This window comes from Heptranchias perlo, chromosome 20, assembly GCF_035084215.1.
Source record: "Heptranchias perlo isolate sHepPer1 chromosome 20, sHepPer1.hap1, whole genome shotgun sequence".
Taxonomy (NCBI): domain Eukaryota; kingdom Metazoa; phylum Chordata; class Chondrichthyes; order Hexanchiformes; family Hexanchidae; genus Heptranchias; species Heptranchias perlo.
The window spans coordinates 2276637-2291000 of record NC_090344.1 but is presented as its reverse complement, the minus strand read 5'-3'; the positions used below and the strand labels follow the sequence as shown (position 1 = coordinate 2291000).

The 14364-nt window shown below is 44.6% G+C and overlaps 3 non-coding genes across 3 annotated transcripts; 2 read left to right on the top strand and 1 right to left on the bottom strand.

Annotated features, from left to right (window-relative positions):
* The first annotated feature begins 1407 nt into the window (after nt 1–1407).
* trnar-ucu (transfer RNA arginine (anticodon UCU)) lies at nt 1408–1500 on the top strand. The gene is made up of 2 exons: nt 1408–1444; nt 1465–1500. It is a non-coding gene; the product is annotated as a tRNA-Arg (tRNA).
* A 3864-nt stretch (nt 1501–5364) lies between these two features.
* On the bottom strand, nt 5365–5436 carry trnaw-cca (transfer RNA tryptophan (anticodon CCA)). The gene has a single exon. It is a non-coding gene; the product is annotated as a tRNA-Trp (tRNA).
* A 7585-nt stretch (nt 5437–13021) lies between these two features.
* trnak-uuu (transfer RNA lysine (anticodon UUU)) lies at nt 13022–13107 on the top strand. The gene is given in 2 exon segments: nt 13022–13058; nt 13072–13107. It is a non-coding gene; the product is annotated as a tRNA-Lys (tRNA).
* The last annotated feature ends 1257 nt before the right edge of the window (nt 13108–14364 follow it).

The window sequence follows — 14364 nt, the reverse complement described above, 5'->3', positions numbered from 1 at the left end:
TCATCCGACCGACCATGAGCAATGCCACAGGGGGTATGTTAGGTTAGGGACAGTTCTGCCTCCAGCAGTTGGCCTCTCGGTCACACATGCGGCATCACCTCTCGGTCTCACACTTCAAAGTCGCGCCTAAATATAAACACATTTCTTCTTCAGACTTTTACATGGAGATCAACAATTCACAAGTCAAGATGGAAAGGGCAAACAAATCAAATATTTAAGAACGTTAACAGATAGAAAATTCACCATAAATGACTGAGAAAAAATGAAGCAAACGGATCAAGATGAACAATTAGCAAAAGGTAACAATTAAAGAAAGGAGAAGGGGAACCGATCAAATCGTTTTTGAAAAATACTTTCGGTTTACATTTTAGTTTCTCCGTTAAGTTGGGGACGTACATCGAGAAATATTTTTCGTAACATCATAAAGACAATTAGAATAAACATTTCACAAAGTCGGCCTTAATCTTACTTATACGATAGCGTGTTATGTGTTTGTAAAATCTGCAATTGTTTTACCATTCTTCAAGTTTAGAGAGATGCTCTGAATATGTGTTCTACATTGAAACGTAAGTGGATTAATAAAATAAAATGAGGAAATCTGTTTAAAAATATGAAGAGCTGATTTTCCATGTTGAATATATATTTATATACACAACTGTCATTTGTGAAATGATGGAATGTATTTATTTCTATATCTGTACGGGTAAGGAAATCCCCATTGGATAATCTCCAGGAATCAGTCAAGTACTTAAATTAGTTTGTTAAACCCAAAGCACACTTTGGGATTTGCTGATTGAACATTTGCATGGAAATCACGACCATCACAAAGCATTGGAACAAATATACCCGCTGAGGCTTCGGGGCTGTTACTGATTTATTTCTATCACTGAGTAACCTATTTTAAAGAGGGTGAAGGTACAAATCGAATGATAAGAGTCTGGGTTAGAGATGGAACAAATGAAAGTATCAAATTTAATTGCACTGATTCCACAAACACTGTACACCACATCCTTTAAACATTGTGAACTGTTTCGACATAAAACTGGTGAGGGTGTAAACAGAAAGTAACAGAAAAAAAGCTCATTAATGTCTCAAATTTAATTTTGATATTGTTGCACAAACACTGAACAGACCATCCCTAAAACACTGTCCCGATCTAAAATTATTCGGCAGGAACCTGAGCCACACTGAAAATGCTGTGATTTCAACCTGGTTCAAAACACGCAGCCTTCTGATTTGGAGTCAGACGCGACTGTTCTTGGACCAGGCCCACAACAAGCGACTGGAGCCGGATCCATTGGAGGGCGATCGGTGCAGACTGCCGCCGCGGCTCTCGGAATGTGAGAGGCGGAAGCAGGAGCCTCAACCACAGCACAGGATCCCCGCTCTCTCACCTATTGCATAACTGACTCTGTGGCGCAATGGATAGCGTGTTGGACTTCTACCTAATAATTTGGAAGAGATATTCAAAGGTTGTGGGTTCGAGTCCCACCAGAGTTGAATTTTAGTTTCGGGAGCTGGGAAGTGAAATTTTGCAGCAAAACCGCAACAGGATCATTAATGTCCGTCAAGGACGGGAAACTGCCCCCGACACTTCATCTTACACAAGTGGCTCCAGTCACACCCGAATTTATGATTCTAAATCCACTCTGAGCTGGATTGGCGAAACACTCTCAAGGAGGAGACTCATCCTCTGCTCAGACCGAAAGTAAATCTGCTGGACTTCCGGCTCTATCAGACTGCATGTTCCTTCAGACAGGTTTCGAACTGGACACATGCATCCTGCTGCCGTGCGAGCATTGGTTCTTGAGGGGTAGAATTCTTGTTTGCTGCAATTCTATTCCTGTAGAACTGCTCCTGCAGTGCAGGATGGAAAGCATCCTGGCTGAGCGGTCCAAGGTGCTGGTTTGAAGCTCCAGTTAAATCCCACGATTTATAGATGGATCAAAATCATAGTTTGCGTCTCCAAAACCGCAACCTCCCTCCTGTAAACAACTTACTTGACTTCGTCCTCACCAATCTACCTGTCGCAAATGCATCTGTCCATGACAGTATTGGTAGGAGTGACCACTGCACAGTCCTTGTGGAGACCAAGTCCCGCCTTCGAACTGAGGAGATCATCCAACGTGTTGTGTGGCACGACCACCGTGCGAAATGGGATAGATTCAGAACAGATCTGGCAGCTCAAAACTGGGCATCAGCAGCAGCAGATTTGTATTCCAGCACAATCTGTAACCTCATGGCCCGGCATATTCCTCACTCTATCATTACCAACAAGCCAGGAGATCAACCCTGGTTCAATGAGGAGTGTAGAAGAGCATACCAAGAGCAGCACCAGGCGTACCTAAAAATTAGGTGCCAACCTGTTAAGCTACAACTCAGGACTACATACGTGCTAAACAGCGGAAGCAACATGCTCGACAGAGCTAAGCGATTCCACAACCAGCGGATCAGATCAAAGCTCTGCAGTCCTGCCACATCCAGTCGTGAATGGTGGTGGACAATTAAACAACTAACGGGAGGAGGAGGCTCTGCCAACATCCCCATCCTCAATGATGGCGGAGTCCAGCACGTGAGTGCAAAAGACAAGGCTGAAGCGTTTGCAACCATCTTCAACCAGAAGTGCCGAGTGGATGATCCATCTCGGCCTCCTCCCGATATCCCCACCATCACAGAAGCCAGTCTTCAGCCAATTCGATTCACTCCACGTGATATCAAAAAACGGCTGAATGCACTGGATACAGCAAAGGCTATGGGCCTCGACAACATCCCAGCTGTAGTGCTGAAGATTTGTGCTCCAGAACTAGCTGCGCCTCTAGCCAAGCTGTTCCGGTACAGCTACAACACTGGCATCTACCCGACATTGTGGAAAATTGCCCAGATATGTCCTGTCCACAAAACACAGGACAAATCCAATCCGGCCAATTACCGCCCCATCAGTCTACTCTCAATCATCAGCAAAGTGATGGAAGGTGTCGTCGACAGTGCTATCAAGCGGCACTTACTCACCAATAACCTGCTCACCGATGCTCAGTTTGGGTTCCGCCAGGACCACTCGACTCCAGACATCATTGCAGCCTTGGTCCAAACATGGACAAAAGAGCTGGATTCCAGAGGTGAGGTGAGAGTGACTGCCCTTGACATCAAGGCAGCATTTGAACGAGTCTGGCACCAAGGAGCCCTAGTAAAATTGAAGTCAATGGGAATCAGGGGGAAAAATCTCCAGTGGCTGGAGTCATACCTAGCGCAAAGGAAGATGGTAGTGGTTGTTGGAGGCCAATCATCTCAGCCCCAGGACATTGCTGCAGGAGTTCCTCAAGGCAGTGTCCTAGGCCCAACCATCTTCAACTGCTTCATCAATGACCTTCCCTCCATCATAAGGTCAGAAATAGGGATGTTCGCTGATGATTGCACAGTGTTCAGTTTCATTTGCAACCCCTCAAATAATGAAGCAGTCCGAGCCCGCATGCAGCAAGACCTGGGCAACATCCAGGCTTGGGCTCATAAGTGGCAACTAACATCCGCGCCAGACAAGTGCCAGGCAATGACCATCTCCAACAAGAGAGAGTCTAAGCACCTCTCCTTGACATTCAATGGCATTACCATCGCCGAATCCCCCACCATCAACATCCTGGGGGTCACCATTTACCAGAAACTTAACTGGACCAGCCAATTAAATACTGTGGCTAAAACAGCAGGTCAGAGGCTGGGTATTCTGCGGCGAGTGACTCACCTCCTGACTCCCCAAAGTCTTTCCACCATCTACAAGGCACAAGTCAGGAGTGTGAATGAATAGTCTCCACTTGATTGGATGAGTGCAGCTCCAACAACACTCAAGAAGCTCGACACCATCCAGGACAAAGCAGCCCGCTTGATTGGCACCCCATCTACCAGCCTTAACATTCACTCCCTTCACAACCGGCGCACAATGGCTGCAGTGTGTACCATCCACATGATGCACTGCAGCAACTCGCCAAGGCTTCTTCGACAGCACCTCCCAAACCCGCGAACTCTACCACCTGGAAGGACAAGAGCAGCAGGCACATGGGAACAACACCACCTGTACGTTCCCCTCCAAGTCACACACCATCGCGACTTGGAAATCTATCGCCGTTCCTTCATCGTCGCTGGGTCAATATCCTGGAACTCCCTTCCTAACAGCACTGTGGGAGAACCGTCACCACACGGACTGCAGCGGTTCAAGAAGGCGGCTCATCACCACCTTCTCGAGGGCAATTAGGGATGGGCAATAAATGCTGGCCTCGCCAGCGACGCCCACATCCCATGAACGAATAAAAAAAAATACTAAACTTTGCAACAGAGTAGTCGGGGGGAACCACATGGCAATTCAAATAAGTAGATGCATTTTGGAACAGACCAATTATACCTTCAACTCTGGTCGAAATGTTCACAATCAAAATGATTGTTTGACTTAGCTGAGACTCGAATTAACAATCTTGCCTTTCCCGATCAAGTACTGTCATGTAAGGACCGCGCACTGACTGATTGCGCCGCGAGAGTCCGGTCACTTTGATCTCTTGTCCCACTCTGCTGGAAAGAATCTTAATTGTAAGAGGTCCTTACCTGTGGAAACGTATCCAGTCACTGTGATCAAACTAATATCTGCACTTTCACTTTCAGCTTCTTTCACATCCTCTGCCCCATCGCACGACAAGCGGGTTTTCTGCGAACAGGTCAAAATGAACATTGCCGGAAATTCTATCAGTAGTTGGAATTGAACCCAGCGCCCACAGAGCGATTAGATTTATTGTCTTAAAGCAGTGAGCTTCGTTCGCAAGTCGCCTTGCCAGTCTTTCACGTTTTGTTTAATGCCCAAATAAATACATTGGAGCTAATTGACCGCATTTACGCCGTGCTGGGGTTGTTCTGCTTAGAACAGAGAAGGTTCAGAGGAGATTTGATGGAAGTGTTCAAAGTCATAAAGGGTTTAGATAATGTTAAAAAAGAGAAGCTGTTCCTATTGACGGAAGTGTCGGGAACAAGAGGACACAGATTTGAGGTGATTGGCAAAAGAACCAAAGGAGACATGAGGAATATATTTTTTACCCAGCGAATGGTTATGATCTGGAATGCGCTGCCCGAAGCAGATTCAGTCGTGGCTTTCAAAAAGAATTTTATAAATACTTGAAGGGGAAAATGCAGGGCCACGGGGAAAGGGACGGGGAATGGGACCAATGGGATTGTTCTTACAAAAGGCAGGTAAGGAATTGATGGGTCGAATGGCCTCCTTCTGTGGTGTGTTCATTCTGTGATAAATATTATTTTACATACAGTGAACAGACCATCCCTGAAAGACTGCCCCACGATAAAACAGAGTGACGCTGAAACGTTGCGAAAATGCAATGACCCCGACATGATTCGAACACGCATCCTTCTGATCTGGAGTCAGACACGCTACCGTTGCGCCACGAGGTCTACAGCAAGTAGCTGGATCCGGATCCATAGGAGGGAGATCGGTACCGACCGCCACAGGGACTCGAAGAGGCGGAAGCAGCAACAGCAAAAGCGCAGGAGCCCCGCTCTCGAATCCAGCCGTTCCCAGCGGAGAGCTGCCAGTCCCGGCCTGAGCCCTGTCTGGGAGCCGCCTGCCATTCTTTCTTCACAGAACGGGACCAATCCAGTTTCAGCTCACACACAAACTCAGGAATCCCACTCCTGACAGATTCACTTATTTAAACCTTGTTCAGATTCAGTGAATTGGGATTTAATTCAATCCTCATCTGCCCTCCGCCCTGTCAGTTCAGGACTTTATTTAAACCGATACTTGGAGCTCTGTTTTACAGGGTGCCGCCTGTTCATGCATTTCTCAGTCCCACTACAAACACTGATTGCTGCTAACTTCTGCTTAATACAAAGTGCTCAGGAACGAGGGAATTTCTCCTGGGTACTGAGTTCGAGTTAAGGAACAATAGAGGTGCGATTACACTACTTGGTGTATTCTATTGGCCAACAGCTGGTGGGACGGATATCGAGGAACAAATTTGCAGGGAAATTACAGAGAGGTGCAAAAGCCATAGAGTATTAATAACCGGGGATTTCCAATATCCTCATGTAGACTGAGATAACAATAATACAAGGCACAAAGAAGGGGAAGAATTTTTGAAATGTGTTCAGGATAACATTCTCGACCAGTACGTTTCTGGCCCACTGAGGAAGGAGGCATTGCTGGACTTGGTTCAAAGGAATGAGGCGGGCCAAGTGGAGCAAGTGTCAGTGGGGGAGCATTTAGGGAGCAGCGATCAGTTTCATAAGGATTAGAATAGCTATGGAAATGGACTCTGTCAACTCTAAAGTAAAAATACTCAATTGGAGGAGGGCCAATTTCAGTGGGATGAGAACAGATCTGGCCCCGGTAAATTGGAATCCAACATTGTCTGACAAAACTATAATTGGACAGTGGGCGGCTTTTAAAAAGATGATTCGGGTAGAGAGAAGGTACATTCCAACGAGGTAGAAAGGTAGGGGAACTAAAGCCAGAGCTCCATGGATAATAAGAGAGATAGAGAGTAAGATGAAGCGGGAAAAAGTGGCGTATGACAGGTGTCAGGTTGATAACACAAGTGCCAACCAGAGACAATAGAGAAAGATCAGAGGGGAAGTGAAAAAGGAAATAAGAGGGGCAAAGAGAGAGCATAAAAAAGCGGAAAACATAAAAGGGAATCAAAAAGTCTTCTACAGACAAGTTAACAGTAAACGGGTAGTAAGAGGAGGGTTGGGGACGATTCGGGACCATCAAGGAGATCTACTCATGGAGGCAGTGGGCATGGCAGAGGTACTAAATGATTACTTTGCATTGGTCTTTACCAAGGAAGAAGATGCTGCCAGATTCTAGGTAAAGTAAGATATAGTTAAGATTCTGGATGGGCTAAAATATGAGAAAGAAGAGGTACTAGAAAGGCTTGCTGTACTTAAAATAGATAAGTCAACTGGTCCGGATGTGATGCAACCTAGGATGCTGAGGGAAGTAAAGGGGAAAATTGCAGAGGTACTGGCCATAATCTTCCAGACATCCTTATATATGAGGATGGTGCCAGAGGACTGGAGAATTGCAAAGGTTACAACCTTGTTCAAAAAAAGGGTGTAAAGATAAACCGAGCGACTATAGGTCAGTCAGTTTAACCTCGGTGATGGGGAAAGTTTTGGAAATGATAATCCGGGACAGAATGAACAGTCACTTGGACGAGTGTGGATTGATTAGGGAATGCCAGCACGGATTTGTTAAAAGCAAATCGTGTTTTACCAACTTGATAAAGTTGTTTGATGAGGTAACAGAGAGGGTAGATGAGGTCAATGCAGTTGACGTGGTGTATATGGACTTTCAAAAAGCGTTTGATCAAGTGTCACGTGGTAGGCTATTGATCAAGATTGCAGCCCATGGAACACAGGGGGCAAAAACAATATGGTTACAGAACTGGCTAAATGACAGGAAACAGAGAGTTGTGGTGAACGGTTGTTTTTCGGACTGGAGGGAGGTGGGCAATGGTGTTCCATAGGGGTCGGTGCTGCGATAACTTCTTTTCTTGATATATATTATTTACTTGGGCTTGGGAGTAAATGGTACAATATCAATATTTGCAGATGACACAAAACGTGGACGGGTAGAGAACAGTGAGGTGGATAGACATGAATAGGATATGGACACGCTGGTGACATGGACGGACACGTGGCAGATGAAGTTTAACGCGGAAAAATGCGAGATGATGCATTTCGGTGTGAAAAAAGAGGAAAGGCAATATAAACTAGAGAGCAGAATTCTAAAAGGGTGAGAGGAACAGAGGGACCTGGGGGTATATGTGCGCAAATCGTTGAAAGTGGCAGGGCAGGTTGAGAAAGCGGTTTAAAAAGCAGTCGGGGTCCTGGGCTTTATAAAGAGGAAGTCATGATGAACCTTTATAAAATACTATTTCGGCCACAAATGGAGTATTGGGTCCAGTTCTGGGCAGTGCACTTTTGGAAGGATGTGAAGGCCTTGAGAGGGCGCAGAGGAGATTTACTAGAATGAGGGACTTAAATTACATGGATAGACTGAAGAACCTGGGATTGTTCACCTTGGAACTGAGAAGGCTGAGAGGACATTTGATCGAGATATTCAAAATCATGAAGGGCCTGGACAGAGTAGATAGAGTGAAACTGTTCCCATTGGCGGAAGGGACATGAACCAAAGGACATAGATTTAAGGTGATTGGCAAAAGAACCAAAGGTGATATGAGGAAAAACTTCTTTACACAGCGAGTGGTTGGAATCTTTGATTTTTGTGCTTTGCATGTGATGAAATTTCATCATTTTACAGACTGTATCTTAAGAGTGGGATTAAAAGCTCAGTGTTTACGATGCCAGGAATCTGGTGCAGCCGTTGTTAAATTTATCAAAGCAGGCAATTGTCGCCGTTTATCACAAGAACGCCCTAACTGGTTATGCGATCAAGATGAAAATAACGCAAAGATGGACAATTGATACAACACGAAAGGCATCGGGCTGTGACAAAAATCCCCACCATTTTGCTTTTCATCTCCATGTCACAGAGAATTCGCCTTTCGGGACCTTGTCTGTCAAGATGAATTGTGATTTCCGTGAAGCCAATGTTCCATTCCTTTATAGGTTTCATGTGCCTGCTTTGCGATCACAAGGTTTTCTTTTACTCCACAGGGTAAATGGTGGAATATTAGCTCTGCTCAGCCGCCAATGATCACGGTACATTTTCTTGCAGACAAAACACACATTAAACCCTGGAACTTTGAGGCGATGAATCCTCAGGAGAAATAAAATAAGGGCTCGAATCAATCCAACCAATAGCACCATCGAGACAAGTGAAGAGTCCACCTGCTAAACCAGTAATTCACTGAGCGAAACCTTGAGGCTGCAGTGACCAATATAAAAGGTGTCCACTGTCAGTTTACTTTTCCACAATGAATGGTTGAAGCTTGCGGGAGTGAAAATCCAACGAGCTGGTCTTCACTCTTAAACCAGCAACTGTGAAGTTAAGAGAAACGTGCCGGAGAAATACTCGATTTCAGCGCGGTGACACTGGGCCAGAATAAAGCTCAGTTAATATGATCGCCGAGTGGCGAGAGGGTGGATTTGGAACTCCTGATCGATCGCACTGCGCATTTTCCAGATCTGCTGAGAGCACCAATCCCTTCAATTCATCGCTTACAGGGACCACTCGATTCTCGGTTTCTTTTCCCTGAACTTGACGAGATCTTCAAAATTGAAAGCGACCCATATCAGAGCGAACCTCGTCACCGACATGCTCACAGATACAAAGCGGCCAAACTCTGCTTCAGTGAGATGAATGCTCGTTCAATGAAAGTGCAGATCATTGAGGTGCCTTTAAAGTCCAGATTGTTTGAACTGAACTTCATCTGAAAGCGCTTGAGTTTCAGGTGGAGTGATTTGGGGACTTCTTTTCCCTCTTTACAAAAGTTTGAACCGCAAGTGAAGATCAAAATTCGAGGGCGAAATTTGGATTTCTCCGGGGTATGAACCTTGAATCGAGAATTATATCCCGACCTCATCGAGCCCAGAAATAAATCAAGGAGATTCAGTCCAAGTAAAATAATGGTATTGGAGAAAAAAATTGGATTAAAGATAGACAAATCTCCAGGACCTGATGTTTACCATCCCAGGGGATTAAATGGAGTTGGTGAGGTAATTGTACTTGCTTCAGTCATGATCGTTTAAACTCTCTTCTTTCAGGAAGTGTTCCATGGATTGAAAAATTGCCAATGTCATTCCATTATTTAGGAATGGGAGGAGAGATAAAGTAGGAAATTATAGACCTATTAGTCTGACGCCTATTGTCGGGCAGTTACCAGTATCTGTTATTAGGGAAGAGTGACTGAGCACTTGGATGAAGATGAATTGATCAGAGAAGCCGGCATGGATTTGTAAAGGGTAAGTCAAGTGTAACAAAGCAAGTTGAACTTCTTGAAGATGTAATAATGTGGTAGATAATGCAGTGTCTATGGGTGTTATATGTATATTGACTTCCAGAGGCAATTGATAAGGGACCACATAAGAGACTGTTAACAGAAATGAGATCACATGGAAATTAAAGCAACCTATTGACATGGGAAGGGAGTTGGTTTGGAGGTAGGAGACAGAGAGCAGGGATAATGGATCTGTGCTCAAATTGACAGGATGTGATTAATGGTGTCCCCCAGGGATCTGTACCGGGGCATCAGCTTTTTACTATATGTATAAATGAGGCAAATGAAGAAATAGAGAGCCATATATCCAAGTTTGTCGACGACACCAAGTTAGGTGACACAGTGAGTAATGTAGATGGGAGCATAAAGTTGCAAAGCGAAATTGATAGATGAAGTGAGTTGGTAAAACTGTGGCAGATGGAGCTTACATAGAATTAGATAGAATGTACATCACAGAAACAGACAATTCGGCCCAACTAGACTAAGCCGGTGTTTATGCTGCAGACGCGCCTGCTTCAACCCCTCTTCATCTAACCCAATGAGCAAACTCGAATATTCCTTTCTCCTCCCTGTGTTTATCTCGCTTCCCTGTAAATGCATCCATGCTTTTCGCCTTAATTATTCCTTGTGGTAGTGAGTTGCACATTGTAGCGAGCCTCATTGTAAATATGGTTCTCTTGAATGCCATATTGGATTAAATGTGACGATCTTATATTTATGGCCCCAATTTTGGACTCCACCCCACAAAATTGCAAACACCTCTGACTTCTCAAACCCTTGCATAATCTTAAAGTCCTATTTCATGTCACCCTCAGCCTTCTATTTTCTATGGAAAGAGCCGTAGGCTCTTCAATCTTTCAATATGGGGAAGTGTGAGGTCATCCACTTTGGACCTAAGCAAGATAGATGAGAATATTTTCTAACTGGTGAGAAACTAGGAACTGTGGAGGAGGAAAGATGTTTACGGGTCCAAGTGCAGAAATCATGAAAAGTCAGTGGACAGTTACAAAAAAATAATTAAAAAGGCTAATGGAAATTTGGCCTTTATCTTCAGGGAGCTGGAATTCAAAGGGGTGGAAGTTATGTTACAGTTATATAAACTCTGATGAGACCACAGTTCGAGTCCTGCATTCAGTTCTCGGCACCACACCTCAGGGAGGATATAATGGCCTTGGAGGGGGTGCAGCGCGGATTCACCAGAATTATACCGGAGCTAAAATGGTTAAATTATGCGGACAAGTTGAATAGAAAATGTTTGTATTTCCTTGTGTATTGAAGATTAAGTGATGATGTAATCGAGTTGTTGAAGGTGATTAAATGAGCCAATGGTGTGTGTGTGAGCTGTGAAACAGCTTGAAATACCAATCCTCTCCACCACTGGGGACTGAGTCTTCCAACATACAGGGATTTTCACTCGTGCAAGTTTCATCCACATTTTCTGCTCTTCATTTCTCCGACCTGCTTGTTGCGCCTTTTCCTTCAATTCAGGACTTACAGGGAAAACTCGATTCTGCGGTCAATCTTCGGGTCACGTGGTGAGATTTCAAATAATTGAAATCGACTCTTATCAACCCCAATATCGTCACCGACACGTTTGACGAATGCAAAGCGGCTTCAATCGCGGTTTTGCTGCACAACTCGTTCAAAGATACTGTCGGTAATTGGAGGGTCTTTCAAGTCATGACACGAACATAACAGTTCGCACTGCCGTTTTCCCCAAGACGCTTCAGATTCATGTGGAATGATTTCGGTCTGGCGGTTAAATCCGTAACCTTTTTACGAATCCGCCTTTGAACCCTGGACTTTAATATTTTTGATAACCGATACTAAATCGCTTTGTCCTGTACTGTACATTACTTTTTAAATATTACAGATAAGCGGAGCACTTGAGCTGTCACAGCTGTGACTTTGACTTTTCTCCCTCTCCTCTCGATCTCCCCGACAACTGCCACTAACCACAATCTTCTGTCACTCTTCTCCATCAGAAAGTTCCGAGCCTCGGTTTCCAAATGAAATAACGCCCATCTCTTCAATCAACGACAGCCCAGGGAGAGTTTCTTAGTTTCAGCTCCCAATTTCCCCAAATCCTCAAAGTAGCATGAAAATAATTGTCCTTAAGTTAATTATAATAACAATATAATTAAAAGTTCTTATGGTCTGGGGTTTTGTTTCAGATTCCACGGCTTTTAACGATCACTGCGGATGTTTAACGAATCGCCTCTTGGTTGGAGGCTTCTGTGTGGGAAAGATCACGAAGCGATAATTGAGAGACCGAGGATGAAGCTGTTTGATGGGAGCACTGGTGACACAGACCGTGCGCGGCTCCAGTGGTGCAATCGGTCAGCGCGCGTTATTTCTACAATAATTATACGCTCGAGAAATGCTGGGGTTGTGAGCTCCAGCGCCGTCGAAGGTCGTTGAAACTTCTCAACATTTTGACTGGAGTTCAAGGTACAACCGGTTCCATAACGCATCGACTTCTTCATGTCCCCATGTGGGCACTGAGGCTCCCCTGGCCGACCGTCTTGCAATAGCAGGTGAGAGTTTATTTGTTTATAAGAGGAGAGGGGGCGATTGGCGACAGCTGAAATGGTAAAGCGGCCGGCACAACATCTTTAAATCTAAAGAACCAAAAACACAATTCTTCTTTCCGTGAAGCAGGTTTTCATCGGTTTGAAGTGTCGTGTCGGGAAAATTCGGGAGGTAAGTCTGCTGCCTGGTGTCACGGTGTAACGGGTGAAATTATTCAGCTTTCAATTGTTGATCGGCTGAAAGGTCGAGAGGCATTTTCCAGCTCCCGTGTGGAACAAGTTTAGCTTTTGAGCCATTGGGTAAAGTGTTGTTTTTAATTGCTGCTAACGAATGACAAGACATTTTGAACAAACAAGAAGAATTGCAAAATCACGAGTTCGCTGTCCATGTTTCTTCCATCATGTTCAACAGAAACAAGGATTCTCCTCAACACGTTGCTGAAAATTGTTTCAAAGGGACACTCTCCCGAATTCGAAATCGACAGGGATAATTCAGAGTCCGACCATGAATCTGTATGATGGAAGCTGATCCAACAGCGAGCCTGGATAGCTCAGTCGGTAGAGCATCAGACTTTTAAGAACGGGTAGTGATCTGAGGGTCCAGGGTTCAAGTCCCTGTTCAGGCGCAAACTTTTAAAATAGCTGGCAAGTTCTGCTTTTCCAGCGGACCAAAATCAGCGAAAGGAGCAAGAGTTGGCCATCCAGTCCCTCGATCCGACTTCGCCAATTTGATTGGGTCATTGCTGATTTTCGACCTCAACTCCACTTTCCCGACCTGTCCCCATATCCTTTGAGTTCCTTCGTGTCCAGCATTCTATCTATCTCAGTTTTGAATCTATTCAATGGCTCAGCATCCACAGCCCTCTGGGGTCGAGAATTCCAATAGTTCACAACCTTCTCAGTGAAGAAATTATTCCTCATCTCTGTACTGAATGGCCGGCCCCTTATCTTGAGATTATCATCATTAGCTCTAGACTCTCCAGCAAGGGGAAACAGCATCCCAGCATCTACCCTGTCAAGCCCTCTAAGAATTTTATATGTTTCAATGAGATCACCTGATTATTGAAAACTGCAGAGAATATCGGCCCATTCTACTCAATCTCTCCTCACAAGACAACCCTCTCATCCCAGGAATCAATCGAGTGAACCTTTGCTACACCCACTCGAAGGCAAGTGTATCGTTCCGCAGGTAAGGAGATCAAAACTGTACACAGTACTCCAGATGTGGTCTTACCAAACCCAATATAATTACAGCAAGGCTTCCTTATCTTTGTAATCCAACCACCTCGCAATAAAGGGCAACATACCATTTGCTTTTCTAATTGCTTGCTGCATCTGCATGTTAACTTTCTGTGATCCGTGTGCAAGAGCACACAAATCCCTCTGAATACCAACATTTCGCAGTCTCTCACCTTTGAAAAGATATTCTGCTTTTCAATTCTTCCTACCAAAGTTAATAACCTCACATTTCCCCACGTTATAATTCATCTGCCAACTTCTCGCCCACTCACTTAACCTGTCTGTATCACTTTGCATCCTCTTTGCGTCCTCCTCACAGCTTACTTTCCCACCTAGTTTTATATCGTCAGCAAACTTGGATACATTACACTCGGTCCCCTCATCTAAGTCATTAATATCGATTGTAAATATCTGAGGCCCAAGCACTGATATTCACGGCACCCCACTAGTTACAACCTGCCAACCCGAAAATGACCTGTTAATTCCGACTTTCTATTTTATGTACATCAACAAATCCTCAATCCATGTTAATATATTACCCACTATCCCATGAGCCCTAATCTTGTCTAACAAACTTTTGTGTGGCACCTTATCGATTACCTTTTGAAAATCCAAATATTCTAGATCCACCGGTTCTCCCTTAT